A 19,280-nucleotide genomic window follows, 5' to 3' on the forward strand; every position below is an offset into this window, starting at 1 on the left:
GTAAAAAAGGAGTCAGGAATTTCTGGTCCTCTAACTTGACTACTTGCTTTGATTAGATAAAAAAATAAATAAACAATTAAGTAAACACCAGAGACTAAGTAAACTTAATAAATTAGCTTGATTTAAATATATTTAATCATCATCACACTATCATAAATAACAGCATAATCATCAGGTAATAGACATTATAAATCAGTTATGTTGGTGGTAAATTGTGTAGAACTCTTCCTAAACATATGTTCTAGTGTGTACATACATGACAATATTCAGAGATAGAAATAATACAGTAGCTGGAGAGTAGCTCAGCATGTATGATACAAATAATTGTTCTTGGCAGTGACTCAAAATTCCTCTCAAATTCCAAAACAACTTTTATTGTTAGATTCTTAATTCTGTTATACCTTGAATCTACACCATCTTTTATGATAAGTTTCTTTATGGTTTCTCATCTTTTCCATCCAAGGCACAAATATTTGGTTATAAAATAAGATGTATTTTGAGGCAGGCAATTGGCCTGTTAAAATTGTGCTTGGGATGCCCACATACCATATGAGTCCTGGCTCCACTATTGAATCCAGCTTCCAAGGAAGTAGCAAGTGATAGCACAAGCTTTTGGGTCCTGTCCCACCTCGTGAAAGATGGGTTCACTAACTTCAGCCTGACCTTGCCCTGGCTGTTGCAGGCATTTGGACAGTGAACCAGCAGATCGAAGATCTGTCTGTCTCCCTTTCATTTTTCTTTCCTTCCTCTCTCTCTCTCCCCCTTTCTCTCTGTCTCTCTCTCTTACACACACACACACACACTTCTCTCAAATAAGTAAAATAAATCAATAAAACTTTTTAAATGGGATTTAATTTTTTATTTACTGTACCATAGATAAACTGTCCCCATTGCTGAATTTTCCACTTATTCTCAATTCACAATTTACAAACTAGGGCAGAATTTTAAATCATCTCTGCATTCATCCCAGGAACTGTATGGAACTGTTTTGTCAAGCTGATAGTCATGATTTAAATTAAATATAATTAAAAATTCAATCCCTCAATTGCACTACCTTGATTTCAAGACTCAATAGCAGTTAGTGACTACTATGCTGTGCAACAGATACACACAAATTTCCATAATTGCAGAAAGTTCTACTGAATGTTGTTATTCTATAGGTCAAATACTATTCAGTTACTTGTTAAGACTTGTTGAGAGGCCGGTGCTGTGGCGCAGCAGATAAAACTGCCACATGCAGTGCCCGCATCCCATAAGGACACTGGTTTGAATCCTGGCTGCTCCACTTCCCATCTAGCTTTCTGCTATGGCCTGGGAAAGCAGTAGAAGATGGCCCAAATCCTTGGGTCCCTGCACCTACATGGGAGACCCAGAAGAAGCTCCTGACTCCTGGCTTGGATAGGTGCAGTTCTAGCCATTTGTGGCCAATTGGGGAGTGAACCAGTGGATGGAAGACTCTCTCTCTCTCTCTCTCTCTCTCTCATTCTCTCTGTGTGTAATTAACTTTTAATAAATAAAGAAATCTTTAAAAAAAAAGACTTGTTGAAAGGCTACAGGTTTAATTACACAATAATTTTTGCCATATTCTTAAGTAGTTGGTTAAAAGAGTAGCCAACATAATTTAAAATAGAGTTAAAAGTAAGTTTTTGTTTAAATATTCGCTCTGTTTTCATGCGGGAGAAGTGACCTATAAATATGGCTTCATGAGGTAGTCAGAATTTGAATAAGCCCTGCTGTATTAATTATTTACTGTGTGTAACAAATCATTCCAAATTTGATTAGCTTAAAAACATTAATCAGTATTTCATGTGCTCTGTGGGCCAGGAATTCAGGATGAGCTAAATAGAATAGTTCTGGCTTATGATCGCTCATAAGGTGGTAATTAGATATTCGCAGGGGCTACAGTCATCTGAACAAATTCATTGTGCTAGATGATTCATTTCAAAAGTGCCTTACTGAAATGGCTGGAAAATTGTTCTCCCTCCATAAGACTTCTTGAGTGTTATCACACCAGTAGTGACTGACTTCTGGTAGAACTAGTGATCCAAGATATTAAAAGTTGTAATACCTTTTACAACCTAGACTTGAATGTCCCACACCATCACTTCTAGCATATGCAATGGATCACACAAGTCAGCCCAGAGTGATTCAACATGGAGAGAACTATTGAAGGGTATGAATATTAGGAGAAAAGTGTCACTGACGGCTACCTTGGAGGCTAGCTACCACACTCAACTCACGGTATTCTTGCTACATTATAGAAGTTGAGAAGAGGAAATGAAAAACATTACCAAAGAATTTGGTCATTCTGTCTCTGGTGTCCAGGCACAGATTTGCCTACTGATTCCCTGAAGAATCTCCTTGTCTCATTTATTCCTTAGTCTTTCTTCAAATGATCAAGATGTTATAACACTTTCTGCCTACATGAAACACATAAGGGCAGGGAACTTCACAAACTTGGATTTTCCATGATTCTGAATCTTAGTTACAAAATCAAATGACCTAGAAATTTAAAACAACAAACAAACAAATAAAAAAAAGTCTGATATATAAGTCCTATCAGAGATTCTAATGTAATTGATCTGGGGGCAATCTAAAAATTAGAAATTTTAAAAGCTTCCCAGGCAATTCTAACAAAAGTCAAAAACCATTAACTAGTAGAAAACTCTTTTGAATGTTCTCATTTGGGACTTCTCTCCTTTCTTTATTCCTTCAAACTGCCCTCACAATGCTAGCTTTAAGTTCTTATACTTCAAATTTCAAATTCAAAATCAATTCCTATTTGTCGAATGCTGGCTCCTTGTTTCTCTATTCAATACCTGAGAAAACTCTTAACTTGTCACAAAAATTGGAGAATTTCATATTCCCTTTGAGTACAATTCCATAATTCCCAAGAACCCAGGATGCAGCCAGCCCTCGAAGTTGTTGTCACCCCCAAAAAAGTTATAGGAATAAGTTCTATGCCTAAAGTAGAATGCATAAATCCACTTCAATCTCTTGAATGTGGATTAATGAAGTTAATTTTCTTGTTAATTACCTAGGAAGCAAACACATCTTGTCAAAGGAAAAATTGCTGTTTACCAGAAATAGCACAATGCAATCTACCATGAGAAAACAAGTTTATTTTATTACCACAAACTTGACCCTGCTCCTGGGTCCCCCCCCAAAAAAAAGAAAGAAAGAAAAGATAGAAATATAGGAAGGAAGGAAGGAAGGAAGGAAGGAAGGAAGGAAGGAAGGAAGGAAGGAAAAAATACCAGCCTGTTGGTGTTAAGGGACATCACACTACTTCAAAACTTGCCTAATGTTACAAGAGTAACCACAGTAATAAAGAAAAACTCTTATTTTATCCATATGGACTGAAGCCATCAGTTCTATACACATGCTTTTGGACTCATAACTCTGCTCCTATAGGAAGGGAGGAGGGTGTCTTACTCCATTCCATTACATCATCAAATAGTGAAATTCTGTGTGTCTACTTCCAAAGACCTTTAAAGAAAAAAAGCTCAAATATCAGCAGTTCTAAAAATTTAGCATGGATGTGAATTACCTAGGGATCTTATTTAATTCTAATTTGGAATCTAGTGTGAGAACTGAGATTATGCATTTCTGACAAGCTCCTAGGAGGTGTCCATGTTACCAGTCCTCAGACCATACTCTGAGTATCAAGGATCTAAATATTCATAGAAAAATAAGAATTATGACTATAAAGCACTTTCATCTCTGCCCTTTGATCTCATGTTTATCTGTAAGAAGCCACTCCCATCCAAATAGGCTATGATATTCAGAGAATTCTATTATGCTTGTATTTTCAATTTAATTGGCTTTCGTAATGGAAAAACATCCTCTGAACTTTTTTTAGATTACAGATGATTATGTAAGAAAAGACTTATAGGAAATTCATAATGTAATAAAATTTATTCTAACATACATTGTAAATACACTACTACAATTCACCACACCAACCCCAAATACTAAATCTCACAAAATATAATTAAATCTACTTACCAACCAGGCTACATGTTGCACAAATGTTGGTTTTCCTAGCATTGTTATCATAAAACACACAGGACGTAATGCTTACAATACCCAAATGAGTCATGCCTACTGGTGTTGCGGTTACATGTTAGTTGGTAGTTCACCAAGCTATCTTTCTTTACTTCAACCCATTAGCCAATATATTATTTGGGTCATTTAGATACATGAGGAAAAATTTGAAATGTAAAATCCTAGTTTTGAGGAGAAAAATTCTATCTGTAATCTAATCCTCTTGTAATATTTATTCAAGGCATCCTCAAAGTATTATGAGTCGTTGGCCAGCCCCAAACATTCTCTCAGTAATAAAGCCAACTAAAAGATCTCTGGTCTTCTCCAATAAAGTCATGTCAGTTCAAGGTTAAAATTGTGAAAATACATCAGATAATGATTTCCTTGAATTAATATCAAGATATGAGATTATATTTTTCTTTTATCTTTTTTAAAAGATTTATTTATTTATTTATTTATTTATTTGACAGGTAGAATTACAAACAGTGAGAGAGACAGAGAGAAAGGTCTTCCTTCTGCTGGTTCACTCCCCAAATGGCCACAAAGGCCAGAGCTGCACCGATCCGAAGCCAGGAGGCAGATGCTTCTTCCTGGTCTCCCATGTGGGTGCAGGGACCCAAGCACTTCAGCCATCTTCTACTGCTTTCCCAGGCCACAGCAGAGAGCTGGATTGGAAGAGTGGCAACTGGGACTAGAACTGGTGCCTTTCTTTTATCTTTTATAGTTACAGAGTAAAAAGTCTTCTTTAAAATAGGGAAATGCGCAACAAAATATTAAAAAAAACTACTAAAGGACAAAAGCTGTCCTTATAATCTTGGCTACTCATCCAATCAAGTGAAGCTTTGAAAAATTCCACTTATAGCACGGAAGCTCTTTTAACAATATAAAAGGCACCAGTCGTATGTGACTCAGTATCAAATGAATTCTATTATTCTTGAAGTTGTGTTGTGTTAGCATTATTCCAAAATGTTTCCAGTTAATATTTCTTTCAGTTGACTCACATTTGAATTCAAGGACAAAACTGTACTCAAAAAATCACTAAAAAAGTAGTTTTGTATATACTGCATCACCCCAAAGGATGAAGGAAAAATAGTTTCTTTTGCCTCCATATTAGCCAGTCTAATCATACAGTCTTTCCAAACCATACCTAGCCCAAAATTAATAAATGTATGAAATGACATTGCAACTCTTAGATGTCCAGGGTTCACAAAAGCACAAAAGCTGACTCCTTCCCAGGCGTCTCTCCTACCACAATCTTTACGTTGGTAATTACATCTGAAGTGGAGAGATCAAGCCCTTTCAACAGGATATGTTGAAATTTTAGTTTAACTCCATGGTAACTGTAGCGATGTTTATTTCTTTACTTACCATTTTATAATGAATGTAAAGAACTTTGGCAACATTATTTAAGTTGCCTAACTGTGGTGAATGTTGTCCTCTTGGCTCCTGGGAAACCATAATGAAATATCAAGATTAAGTAACTGGTCTCAGTTAGACTCCAGAATTAAGCTGTGTTTTAATAGGATGATTTCATTCACCTGGAAGTTAGGAGATGTGTATTCTTGTCCTGTCAATGACCAACTGTCCAGATTTGAGTAAGACAATCAACTTTCCTAAGTCTTCATTAATTTAACTGTGAAATAAAAAATAGTTTATTTCAACATATCTGGTGTCCTTCCCATCAAGAAAAATATAAATTGTTGTCTACTTATAAATGCATGTAAAAGCTATAGTTTACCCATTTCCATTTCTTTAATTGTCTCATTCTCCACCTGAAGCTATTTGGAAAATTTCAGCCACTGACTCTGAATTACTAATTAAGTTCCTGGCTTTCCATTCCACAGAAATAGACAATGCTCTAAAAATGTGGTAGACAAATTATTAGACAGCAAATATTTACTGAGAAACCTCTAGAGAGCAAGAGCTAAATACATAGAACTAATTAGTATTAGAGCCTCATTGAAAACCAATTATGAAGCCACTGGGAAGTGCTGCTTCCAGTATCTGGGAATAATATTAATGATGAAGTTCACAGGTAACCAATTAGAGAAGTACACTGTAATCTTAAAGAGGCAGTAGCCCTCCATCTCAGCCTAGGTAGTTCCCAGATGGACAGTGCCAGCATTTTTGAAAAACAAATAGGTATGGGGCAGGCTTTTGGCACAATGGTTAAAACATCATGTGGGAAATCCTCATACCATATCATAGCGACTGGTTTCAAGCCCTAGCTTTGGTTTCAAGTCCCTGGGAGGAAAGCAGGCTATTGCCCAAGTAGTTGGGTCCCTGCCACCCATATGGGAAGCTCAAATTGATTTCATGCTCCTGGGTCGGTCCTGGCCCAGCCCTGACTATTACTGACATATAAAGTGAAGCAGCAGATGGAAGACACATTCTCTCTCTCTCCCCCTCCCTCTCTCCCCCCACCTCTCTGCCTCTCTCTCCCCCCTCCCTCTCCCTCTCCGTCTCCCTCTTCTTCTTCTTCTTCCTCTCCCTCTCTCTTTCTCTATGTATGTGTGTGTGTTTCAAATTAAGACAAAATAAATAAAAATAAATGAAAACAATGAACTGACATGAGCTTGGGTTTTAAGAATGGATGGGATTTGGCAGGTGTCAAAAGAGGAACTCTTGAAGAGAGGAGTGATTATGTTGGGTTGGTGATTAAGTAGACCAGTCCAGTTTAAAGAGGAATGATACCAAGAGAAATGAAACTGGAACTGAAATTGATTCCATATTGAGAAAACTACCAGAACTCACTAAGTCATCTGGTGCTGGATAGGGGACTAAGAGAGTTGCTAGGATTTGTTGAAAGGTAGTGAGATGGATAAAAGTTGAATTTCAAGAAGAGTATGAATGCTATATATGATCATACATGAAAGAGTCACACTGTAAACTATACTTAACACGAAAGGTTACAGTCTGGTACTTTGAACTTAAATCAAAGAGATCCCAGGGCATGGAGGTAAGGCACTTGGAGGGAAATGACTAATGTTTACTCACAAAGAGCTGAGGGGAGGGATGTGGGTATGTCCATGAGTAATGGAAGAAGGAATAAGAATAGAAATCTCTCTAATTCATCCAGTACCTTTCCTCAGGGATAGAACTTGGCTTTCACATGACCAGCAAGTCAACATTGGCAGAACCTCAGCCATCAGAGCAATATCCAGGAAGCTACCGGAACCACAGAAGACTTAGAAACACATATGTCTGGGTTGCAGTGCTATTACCAAGAAGTGTCGGTAGTCTTTTCCCAACACCTCCCTCTGTAAGGAGTGGAAATGATGGTGACACAAGGCAAGGAGGAGCAACTGGACACACCAGCTGAGTCATAACATCTGCTCGGGACGTTTCTGCTATCACAGAACCCAAGGGATTCTTCAGAGTCATGCTGGCTTCCAAGAGTGGCTTTTCCTACAGGAGTGTGAAACAGCCTCAGAATTCCAGCTCTGGGGGAAGTGTTTCTGTGTGAGTTTGCATGTATATATACGGGTGTGTTTTCAAAGCAGAGAACAAACAGAAAATCACATTGCCTTCTGAGTTGAATGTTTTGGTGATGCAGTTTGGCCCTGGAGCCTTCAACAGAGCTGAGGTTCCCTCCTTCTCTTTCTGCTTCAGTTCAATGTTTTGCTTGAATCTGAGTCATAAACTCCTTAAGCTGGCAGGAAGCGGATGGCCCAGCTGGCAGCTCCTTCTCCCCCAAACAGAGGGAGTGTCTTGGCTGACTCCTAAGCAACCTTTTCCATCCCTAGACTAGTAACAGAACCAATGAGCATTAGCACAATGGAAGGCTGGGCTACACTCAGAGTAGGAGAAAGGAGGAACTATCTTGGTGAAATCCTTAGCTCAGTCATGTTTTTATTTTTTAAGTGGCTAATGGCTTGTGGAATAACCTCAGCCACTCAACAAGTCCTTCACATGTTGCATGTGTATCCCCCAAAGCTGGTTGATAGACACTTGCTAATGTAGGCCCACCCAGATCCCATAGGTCTTTGTTATTCATCAACTTCTGATGGATTCTTCCTCCTAGAGGTCTTTATCCTTCCCTTTATTTCTCCTAAACCACAGATACTCTAACAACTACACCACACTCTCAGGGTTGGCTCTTACTCATGGACAAAAATTAATAAGGTGTAATCTGAAGGATTCAAGGAAAGGCCTTTTTCCTGCCCAATTCCCTTGGATTCCCCCCTTTCCTGTGTTAGGAACAGCACAAATGTGGCCAAAACAGGAGGAAACCCTGAGACATTATCAGCCACTGACACCTCACTCCAATCAGTTGTCAAATTAACTCCAGCAAGGACATACACAAAGGGGGAACCAGATTTGGGGGAGGCAGAAAAACTAGGACAGAAAAGTCTGGTGTATGAAGGTTGTACAGTGATTACTATAATGTGGGTGACCATGTGCGCTGCAGTTCAGAAGAAGGGAGGGTGAGAGACTGGACACCTGGGTGGAGAGAATCTGCCAAAAAGAGCTAAGGGGTGTTGAAAAGCAATGGCAGAAAGTTGGAAACAACCTTTACCTCCGTCATAGCTTTTCCTTCAACCAACCTGGTTGCTTAAGTTTAGGACCAAGCCTTGGCAAGTTTCCAGCATGCAGACCCCGACAGAAAAAATTCTGGCTTGCCCAGTACAGTGCCAACATTCCACTTGCCCCTCCCCCAGTTCCCATTCTCTTCCTCGAAACTTCCCACCATCACTTGCCTTTCCCTGGCTCTCTTCCACTTCATCCCCAGCCTCCTCAACCCCCACTTTTGATATATGGCAAGACTCCCAAGCCCAGGGCTCCTGGCCTTTTTCCTGCCCAATGTTCTGCTGTTTCTTCCTGTCTTCACCATTTCCTGATACCTTCTGACTGCTCGAATTAGAGTTCTGCTGTCAATCAAATGCTTGACCTACAGAAAGCAGTCTTTAGTCATCCAGTTTAAGGAAAGTAAAAACAAAACAGAAGAAAAAAATCCCTAAAATATTTGAAATGGGTTCTGTTTGGAAAGTTACATCTGGTGAATGCTGAGTGTGTAAAATAACATCTCCCACTGTCCTAGAGAGAACTTTGCAAAGCCACTATATTTCCTATATTAGAAATATATGCAGTTTTGTTATGAATTGAGCTCTTTCTTTTCATAGACACTAGCTCTTTGTTTATTTCAGATATGAGCAGCTACGCAGCTGCTCCTTAGCTCAATATTTGCAGCATATTAGTTATGAGAGATAACATTGAATTATTAATATAAATAATGTGTTAATACTGCCACACCTGTATGCGTAAAGGGTCTTGGAAAATAATCTGTATTCTTGATTTAAAATGGGAATCAGAACCAAATTTCCATAGAGGTGAAGAAGGCACACTCGTCACCTCCAGGTTCCAGTAAGTCCATTTCTCCCTTTCTAGTGGTTCAAGCTAGATGTACCCTCCTATCTTTCTCCAGGAGTACATTCTGAACATTTGAAGGCCACCCTTCCTGCACACTGTGAACTGAGAGTAATTCAGCCAAAAGATGGATTTTGTGGCCTGGTGTTTGAGCATCACTGATATTATCTGAGAGCTTTCATTTAGGAATATAGACTAGAAGGAGTCCATCAGGAAGCAAACAGCTTAATCATAAACATAGGTAGAAAACAGAAAGCACTGAAAAAATATTTCAATTCAATATGCTGAGGAAAGACCAGATGAAATGTGACTTATGGAAGAATGATATAGACAAGGATCTGAGAATCTAAATTCTTATCTCAACTATGTCTCTCTTGTGATATACCACTTGAAGCAGAATTAAGTGTTTTCCAAAGTCCCATAGTATCCGACACTTCTTCCCACAAATGATCTACTATTTTATATGGCTGAATTCAGCTCAGAGAAGTGTTAGAGTCAAATAATACAGTCTGTACAAAAATAAGAACTCTAAAAATAAGTTATTTGTGTTTTTTAAATTTTGTATTCTAAATTTTAGGTTTATAGAGTTTGTATCCCACATATTTTTAAAATTGTATATTTATTTATTTTATGAAGTAGAGAGAGAGAGAGAGAGAGAGAAACAATGAATCTGTCAGCTAACTCCCCAAATGCCTGCAACAGCCAGGGCTAGGGCAGGCCAAAGCCAGCAGCCTAAAATTCATTCTAGATCTCCTATGTGGGTGGCAGGAACCCAAGTATTTGAGCCATCATCTGTAGTCTCCCAAGGTGCACACTAGCAGGAAATTAAAATCAGAAGGTAAACTGGGACATGAACTCACACATGCTGATATGGGAGATGGACATCCCAAGAGTGTCTTAACCAATGAGTCAAACACCCACCCCATTTGCCTCTTTTAAAGGTTTAGTTATTTGTAAGGTAATGTGACAGAGAGGGAGATACACACACACATATACCCACACACGGGGTGGGGGTGGGGGGAATCTTTCTACCCACTGGTTCACTCTTCAAATAGCCACAACAGCCAGGTTTGGGCCAAGGTAAGCCAGGGGCCAAGAACCTCCATCCTGGTCTCCTACAAGGATGGCAGAGCCCAAGTACTTGGGCCATCTTGCCCTCTATCCTCAGGTGCACTAGCAGGAAGCTGGAGTGGAATCAGAGCATCTGAGACTAGAACAAGCACTTCAGTATGGGATGCCAGCACTGCAAGCATCAGCTTAACTCACTGCTTAACAATACTGGTCCCCAGTTTGCATTCACTAACTCTTTGAAAAGGACAGAGGACATCCAATATTACTTTAAGACAAAAATCTCTTTTCTACTCTCAATCAGTGACATAGGTATGAAAACCACTCCCAAGGCACTTTCTTCAAAACAGCAAGAGAGCATTCTCCTCTAACTTTCATTCCCTATAGACACTTACTCCGCTTTCATCCTTAATTCCCTATCCCTTTAATACTACAACTGATTGACTGAATGTGCTGATCTTTTCCCTCTTCCTCTCACCTCTTGAGTCCCATCCTTCCATAATCATGATCTAGTTCTCCATCATCAATGACAACACTGGGCATGTCCTGTTCAAATGGCAAAACTAAGGATTACAGTCTTGTTTATCATGCCTAAGACAGAGACAAAGAGATCTCTCATCTGCTGGTTCACTCTCCCAATGCCCACAACAGCCAGGGCAGGATCAGGCCAATGCCAGGGGCCAAGAACTCAATCTAGTTTTCTCACATGGGTGTTATGGACCCAAGCACTTAAATCCTCACCTGCTGCCTCCGATGGTGTGTATTAGCAGAAAACTGGAAGCAAAAGAGGCCATGTGTTCCAATAGGGGAGGTGGGCATCCAAGTAGCCTCTTAACCTTGTTGCCAAACATCAACCTCCTTTCTCCACATATTTTGTGGCAATCTTGCATTCAGATATCACCCCATCCCAATTAGATTGACTATTATTAAAAAGATAAAAGATAACAAGTATTAGGATGTGGAAAAAATACTGTACCTACAGTATGCAATAAAATACATGAGATATTCAAAACTTTATTATAAAATGAACTTTGTGTTAGATGATTTTGTCCAACCTGAGGTCAATGGAAATGTTGTGAGCATGTTTAAGGTACAATAGGCTATTATTCGGTGTTTGGTAGTTTACTTACATTAAATGCATTTTCAACTTACGATGGATTGTCAGTATGTAACTCCATAGCCAGTTGAGAAGGATATATGTTCTACTCTTGCAGGATATGAATTGGATGTTAGGTGCTCTCACCACAAAAATTACTATGTGGAATAATACATTTGTTAGCTAGATTTAGCAGATCCTCTTTGTATACATATTTCAATATATCATGTTATACATGATTTAAAAGCTATAATGTTATCAGTTTAAAATAAATGTATACTCATTTAAATTAAGCAAATAAGAATAATAGGATGATATACTTCTCCAAGGGGATGTCAGTTTGCAGGAGCTGTTGTAAAAAAAAAAATAACCACAAAATGATGCTTCCCAACAAGAGGGATTTATTCTTTCACTGTTACTGAGGCTAGATCAAAATCATGGTCTCGATCTGTAATTATCTTATCATAATGAGATTAGCTTCATTTTATTCTAACCCAAAGCACCAAGCATTGTATTTTGCTCTTAATATAAAGCCCCATAGGGTTTATCTATAATATTTGATCTATTTGTATTAGCTAAGAGGCTTTTCTATGAACATAATTTCAGGCATCAATTCTTAGGGATTCTCAAAAACAGTGCCAGGTGTGCAATTCTAATATAACTGACACTTGGCTGAGGAGCAAACAGTATTTTTGCCACCTGTGCAGAAGTCACTGGAAGGCCAAAATGGAGAAACTTTGCTATTTTATAAGCAACAGAGAAAGAAAAATGGGTCTATGAAACTATAGCTAATGCTGAAATAGCATCAATTATGAAAAGCATCCCTGACCTCAATGAAAATTAAAATGTAAAAGATATTCAATTCAGAATTCAGCACATCCACTATGGGTCTGTGTTTAGTTTGCCAGTAAAAAGAGATATACTTACGTACAATACACTTTATGGAGTTTCTGTATTCCAAGATATCATTCGCTCTTACCAGACAATTTCCTCAGCTTCCTGCCCTGTGAGATTTGCCCATTCCTTAATCCCTACATATCCAGCTATACCACAGCTCTCAGGCCAATCTAGCTTGGTCAATCATATTTGAAATTTAAAGAAGTGCCAGAGGCTTTGTAGTCAACTCACATCAGTGGCATCCTCTGGCATACGGTGCTGCGATGTCTCCTAACTTTCCTTTAGCCTACCATTTCCAAAGTCTACAGGGGTTAGTCTTGCTCAAATTCCTCAAAACACTCTGGTATTCTTCCATCCTCCTAGTGAATTCTCTTTTGTGGCTTAAGTCAGCCAGAAAGTTGTTTTGTTTTACTTTGCTTTGTTGGCCTGAAACCAAGAGAACCTTAATTAACACAATGCCCTAAGAAAAGCTTCAGAAAGAGACAAGAAATTAACCTTAATTACCTCTGAGGAAAAAAAAAATTAATGGAACTAAGAGTCCTGAAGCTATGGAAGGGAAGTTCCACGATTACCTTATAATGCTCTGTACCACTGAATGTCATGCTGTTACAATCCTACTTACTTTGATTTCGGGTGTTATCTTTGTATCACAAGCACATATTACTTGCATGTTTTTCTCTGCTAGGAATAATGTGGGTTTTTTTTTTAACTGTTGTACTTAGAATAATGTGACAATAACATTATAATGTTTGAAGGCTTAGCTCACCTCTATGCCTACTCTACTCTGACTCCCTAATTCAGACATGGACAAAACTGAATCTAGAATAGTTATGAAATGAGCATTTCATAGCCATCACAACCATGAGGTCATTATTTTAGATGAGCCTAGAATTACTGTTACCTTATCATAGAGTGAAAAGTGATTTTATTTTTCGGTGAAGTAGGTACTCATTGATCAAACACCTTCCTATTAAATTTCTTTTGTGTGCTGTATCTGTTCAGCTGTTGCTGCTGCTGTAGCTACTAAAACTCCACCAAAAAAAAAAAGTGACCATACATACACACAAGATGGCCACAGCCCAAAAATCTACAGCTCAGGAGATTCCTGCCCAGAAAATGACAGACCAGAAGGTAGCCCCATCTCCTCATTCTCCAAAGCTTCAGAAAACTGCCCAGAAAGCACCTGCTCTAAAGGCATCTGGTAAGAAATCATGAGAAGCTGGTATGAGAGTAATAAATGTTCTTTTGACACATTGGGAAAAAACAAAGGTTTTTCCATCTACATAATACTCCAAATTTACATAATTTGACAATATTTCTCATTTATAATCTATTAATTTCCAAAACCATCAAGCTCTAATGGACTGGTCATTTTTTTTTCACACATCAATGTGGGTTATCTTAATGAGGTTGAATTTATCTGGACACTTGCATAAAGTCTTTCTCACTGATGAACTTGGGCATTCTGATAGAGCCATGGTAACAAATGAAAGTTACATATAGTGGCCAGTGCTGTGCAGCAACTGGTTAAAGCCACGCCTGTAGCCCCAGCATCCCATTTGGGCTTCAGTTCGAGTCCTGGCTGCTTCACTTTGGATGCAGCTCCCTACTTATGCACCTGGGAAAGTAGTAGAGGATGGCCAAAGTGCTTGGGCCTCTGCACCCAAGTGGGAGACCCAGAAGAAGCTCCTGGATCCTCACAGCTCCAGCCATTGCAGCCATTTGGGGAGTGAACCAGCAGATGGAAGGCCTCTCTCTCTCTCTTTTTCTCTCTCTCTGTCTCTAACACTCTTTGTAACTCTTCCAAATAAATAAAATAAATCTTTAAAAAGTTACATATAAATACACAACTAGCTCCCTCCACCACCACTACTACTTAGATGGAAAATTAATATGATCAGAAAACCCTCTTCCTCTGGAAGGAAATTAGCACAAGTTGAGACAAATGGACCAAATTAGCCATCTGTGGAAATAACTCATCCTGGGAGGTGACCTCTGAGTGCTTTGTCAATGAGAGCAAAGAGTGTCCAGTCCAGAGAGGGTTCAGGAAACCTGGCCCAGTGTGTCATAGTCATAAAGCAGTAAACTGTGCAGTTGTATTTACCTTGCCTAGGATGATGTCATGGTGCTTTCGCAGCTGATTTTAAAATGAGAATCAGAGAGTAGGAATGTATTCTTGTTTATCCAGGACTGTCTTGAGAATCAGAGTACCGCCTAGAATCACTCTAATTCTACACAAGGGATCACAAAACACAAGACATGCAACAGGTGTTTCCTCAGTCACTAAACTTCATGGAAACAAGGTCAGAAAGAGAGAAAGATGGAAAGGAAGGGACAAATGAAGAAAGGAGGGCAGAGAAAGGGAAAAAATTAGGGACAAAGAAAAGAGGGCAGAGATGAAGGAGAAGCGCCTTTGCTAACAAACAAGCATCAAGCATGACTCTGAAGGTGCTAGAATGGTGGGAGAAAGGAGTTCTGGTCCTGTCCTCCCCCACAGTCCTCAACTGGGTTTTAGCATTTTAACTTTCCTGCTACAGATTTAAATTGCTTCACGGTATGGTCTTAAACATTGAAGTGATTCGCTCACTCCTGCTTAAATTTCAGCACTAGTCTTCCAGCTCTTTAGGCATACTATGGTTTATCAGTTAAGTCCTGCCTCTTAGGATCTTTACCACCCATGCACAATCTTCCCCAGTACCTGATTTTTCAATATTTGCAGTTTCCATAAATATGCCTTTCTTTTTTCACCTTGAGCCTTTTCATTTTCTTTTCTCCCTAGATAAAATGAAAAGCTGATATTTCAATCCTTGGTCACTAGTTCCTTTGTGCTGATGGGGTTTCTCTACCTTTTAACTAGGAAGATCTGCTCAATTCTGCTTCTACAGAGTCATGTAGGCCTTTCCACAAAAGAATGACTTAACAAGGTTATATTCACATTCATAAATGAACTATAGTTATCTGAGTGCTTCCCCTTCTCCGTGTATACACGAGCTCCTAAATAACAGGTACCTTCTCAAATTCACCTATGGACACTGACTTTACACTCATAATACAGTCTCCAAAACATTTGAAGTGATGAACAAATCAATACATCCTATTATCAAGAAAATGTACTCCAAGACTTGAAGATAACAAAAACAAAAATACACCTTGGCTATTTTAGATCTGTGGGTATAGTTATTTTGCAATGTGAGTGATTCCTACCACAACCACACAGCTGAATCCTATAAATTCCTGTAAATCAAAGTCTCATTGGAACCAATTTTAACATCCTACTGGTTGTGTTGCTTATAATAAGTGAATGCAGTCTTTGATATATCTTTATATTTACATAGGTCATAATTTTACTATTTTCAAAATTATGTTTTAACACTCAGATGGAGTATCTTCTGACATTGTATCTTTGCATGAACTACCAAATAGTAAAAGTTGAGTATGTGTTAATAGAATACAGAGAATGTTTTCCAATAAACAATGTGACAGTTGTAAACAAATGTGGAAATGAAGTTGATAAATCTGTCAAAGTGGTAACACTGAATTAGAACACCAATAGAATAATAAAGGTGAGCCCTTTAAATCAGATGATTTTCTAGTTTATGAACACAATCACATGTACATATAAGTATACATATAAACAAATGCAACATATATGTGCTAAAATATAACTGATATATTGTAGCAATATATTTTTCCATTCAGTAATTCAGCATTTATAGGCTTCTGTGTCACAAGCATGTATCACACTCTATTAAACCCATGGTCATAATACTGCAATGTGAACTCTGTTGCTTAACTCTTTGAATCACTGTTACTCACTCTGGCCTGTTATTTGCTTTTCCATCATTCTCTGTACTGAAGTCTATGTATCATCCCACTCCTCCCCTCACTGCCAGACACAGTCCCAGTCAGTAAAGTGGAAATAGGAACCTCTCCCAATAAAGGCAGCTAAACAGACCACAATCAGCAAAAGAATATTCCAAATCTAATGGCCCATTAGTCATAGGTGACAGATGAGTGGCTGAAATGACTGACCAGGTAACTAGGTCAGGGAGCTCAAGGGGAGACTTTACTCAACTGTGCAGGAGCTCTTGCCTTCCCCAGCCCCCACAGATGCACACCCAACAAGATGTGTGCATTTGATAGGGCTGTCCACACCATCCCATAGAATGGGAACAGTTCTCACTTTCCCAAACCCAAGAACCTCAGCTTCAACCTCCATTCACAGAAAACAGAATGTGGCCCCTGGAGCCATTCAGTATGTGAGTTTCTCATGGAGACATCCACACTTCAGAGGACTGGGAGTACAAATTTGCCCTAAGACAGTGTAGCCCTCAGGACTTTTAAAAACAGCATATCACTTCTTAAGATACAGACTACATATGATTAGAAATCCATCCTAGTTTTCTGTCTCTTGGCTAGGGTTTCTTGGGAGGGAAAAAAATCAAAAGCATTCCCACACAAAAGTCCACATTGAAGTATGTTTAAGTGTCAGATTAAAGCTAACAAAAGACAGGAAATAGAGAGTTTAAGGCCTTAACTGAGTTCTGAAGTCACCCTATTGTGCCTAGGTATCAAGGGGTCAGGAAAGAACTCTTAGGGTCAGAATTAGCTGCTTCTGTTTCCTTTCACTGCTGAGACATTAAACTTCAAAAAATATTAAATTGACAAGAAAGCCCCAAGTGCCCATAACCTAATAATCTGTGCATGTCTCTGGCTTTCAAAAGGCATAGTTCAACCTTACACCTTAAAAAAAAATCTGTTGCCTTTGGTAAATCCCTTTTCCTATGTATCTGTTTTCCGGCTATACTGAGTCCTCTCTCTTAAAAAAAAAAAAAAAAAAAATTAAAGTAGGAGGAACTATGCCAGAAGTAGGAAAAAGCAAGAACTTCTTATCAGATAACATTCAGTCACTTATTTATTCTTAGTTTTTTCTTACAAGAAAAGCACTAAACAAAAATTCAAGCTTGATTTTCTTATCTAGAATGACCTCCAACATTAGGTGTGATTCCAATTCCTCCTAGTCATTTTTCTTATTCTAAAATATTTAAAATTTTTATTTGGAAGTCAGAGAGACAGATTTTCCCACCCACTGGTTCACTCCCTAAATGCCTACAACAGTCAGGATGGATCTAGAATGAAACCAAGAGAGTGGAACTCAATTAGGGTCTCCCACGTGGGTGGCAGTAACCCAGCTACCTGTGTCATTACCTGCTGCTTCCCTGGGTACTCACTGTCAGGAAGCTGGAATTGCGAGCAAAGCTGGGACTTGAACACAGTCACTTCAATATGGGATGCTGGTGTCACAACGGATGCATTTACCACAGCATCAGACACCCGCCCCATGATCCTTTCTCGAACTCTTTCTATGGTAATAATTTTAAGTGTCCCCATCTTCTCTGCAGATGAGAATGCATCTCCTCTGCAAGGATAGACTACCTATCTATCCTGGGATTTGCTTGGGATTCTTTCTCCCCATCACTGGCACAGACACTACACACACTGGATCTGAGTGTGTGTGTGGGTTGTACTTTGTGTAATGATAAAATCATGGTTGACTTCCCATGATCCATATTGCTGAGGAAATTTGCAGAGATCATTAAGACTCCAAGTACAACTTAACAACAGGCATCTCTGGGGAGACACACAAGATTCTAATGATTCAGGGTCAGTGCAACACTTCTTCATAGATGTTCTTCATGCTCCATGACTTGAGACAGATACTCTAGCAGAGTCTTTCTTCTCTCCTGTTGTGCGAAATGAAAAAATGACTGATATCCCGTGTGAATTTGCACAGTAAGCTGCCTCCTAAACAGTCCACAAAACTCATCTTTCTTTCTCACTTCTTCAGTTTGTCTCCTGCTTCAACCCCAAAGAAAATAAGAAAACCACCATCACTCCTCCTATGATCAAGAAATACAATATCCTTCTTTATATCTAACAGTAGGAGCAACAGTGTGAGGTAAATGTGACAAGCATTAGGATAATCACAAAGTTTAAATACAAAATAAGTTAGTCTCCCTAACTTTTCCTGCTAGTTAAAAATCTTTTCCCGCTTGCTGGGCAATCCCTCATATCCCTTCTTTCCATTAGCAAACACACATCTTTCATTTTCATGTAAACCTGATAAAAGGAGGAACTGGCATTTGACAAAGGGGTTAAGACCCTGCTTGAGATGCCCACATTTCATGTGGCCTGAGTTCAAATACCAGTTCCACTTTCAATTCCAGATTCCTGCTAATGTGCAACCTGGGTAGCAGCAGATGATAGTTCATGTGAGTGGGCTCCTGCCACACACATGGGAGACCCACATTGAGTTCTGGGCTCCTGGCTTCAGGCTGGCCCAGCCTTGGTTGTTTTGGGCATTTGGGGAATGAACCAGTAGATAAAAAAGTTGTCTCTCTTTATGTCACTTGTCTCTTTGCATTTCAAATCAATTAAATAAATAAATTTTGGAGAGGGAAATTTAGACACTGAGGATAATATTCTACACAAGTCCTTCAAAAATAGGTCAATACTTTCAGAGAATGATAAAGTCTACCAAAAAAAAAAAGGAGATAAAAGTATAGAATGATCATATCATTGATCATTCAAACTGGCTGCATTTTGAAAATAAAAAGGGGCAAGACAAACATTAAATTGGATTGAGCACAATGACAAGAGAAGTGAACTGAAACTACACCTGGCAACTCTAGATGCTGTATCTCCCAAAAGAAAAAGGTACAAAAATTTCTGGAGTGAATTTCAGGCAGTGTAGTGATAGATAGATGGTGTGACCAGTGTCTTCCTGACTTGAGCTTTGTTTTAG

General features: G+C 38.8%; 1 long non-coding RNA gene across 4 annotated transcripts in view; it reads right to left on the minus strand.

Annotated features, from left to right (window-relative positions):
* Nucleotides 1–222: 222 nt before the first annotated feature.
* Nucleotides 223–19,280, minus strand: part of LOC108176636 (uncharacterized) — a 33,632-nt gene continuing 14,574 nt past the window's right edge. The window contains exons 2-5 of one of the 4 annotated variants that reach the window (XR_011379750.1): nucleotides 11,224–12,901; nucleotides 5,586–5,680; nucleotides 5,416–5,493; nucleotides 223–2,420 (exon numbers count right to left, since the gene is read on the minus strand). This is a non-coding gene — a long non-coding RNA (uncharacterized lncRNA). Of the gene's footprint in view, nucleotides 2,421–4,523; nucleotides 5,494–5,585; nucleotides 5,681–11,223; nucleotides 12,902–19,280 lie in introns of those variants that run through there. The other 3 variants (XR_011379751.1, XR_011379752.1, XR_011379749.1) reach the window with 3 other exon arrangements.

This window comes from Oryctolagus cuniculus, chromosome 11, assembly GCF_964237555.1.
Source record: "Oryctolagus cuniculus chromosome 11, mOryCun1.1, whole genome shotgun sequence".
NCBI classification, from domain to species: domain Eukaryota; kingdom Metazoa; phylum Chordata; class Mammalia; order Lagomorpha; family Leporidae; genus Oryctolagus; species Oryctolagus cuniculus.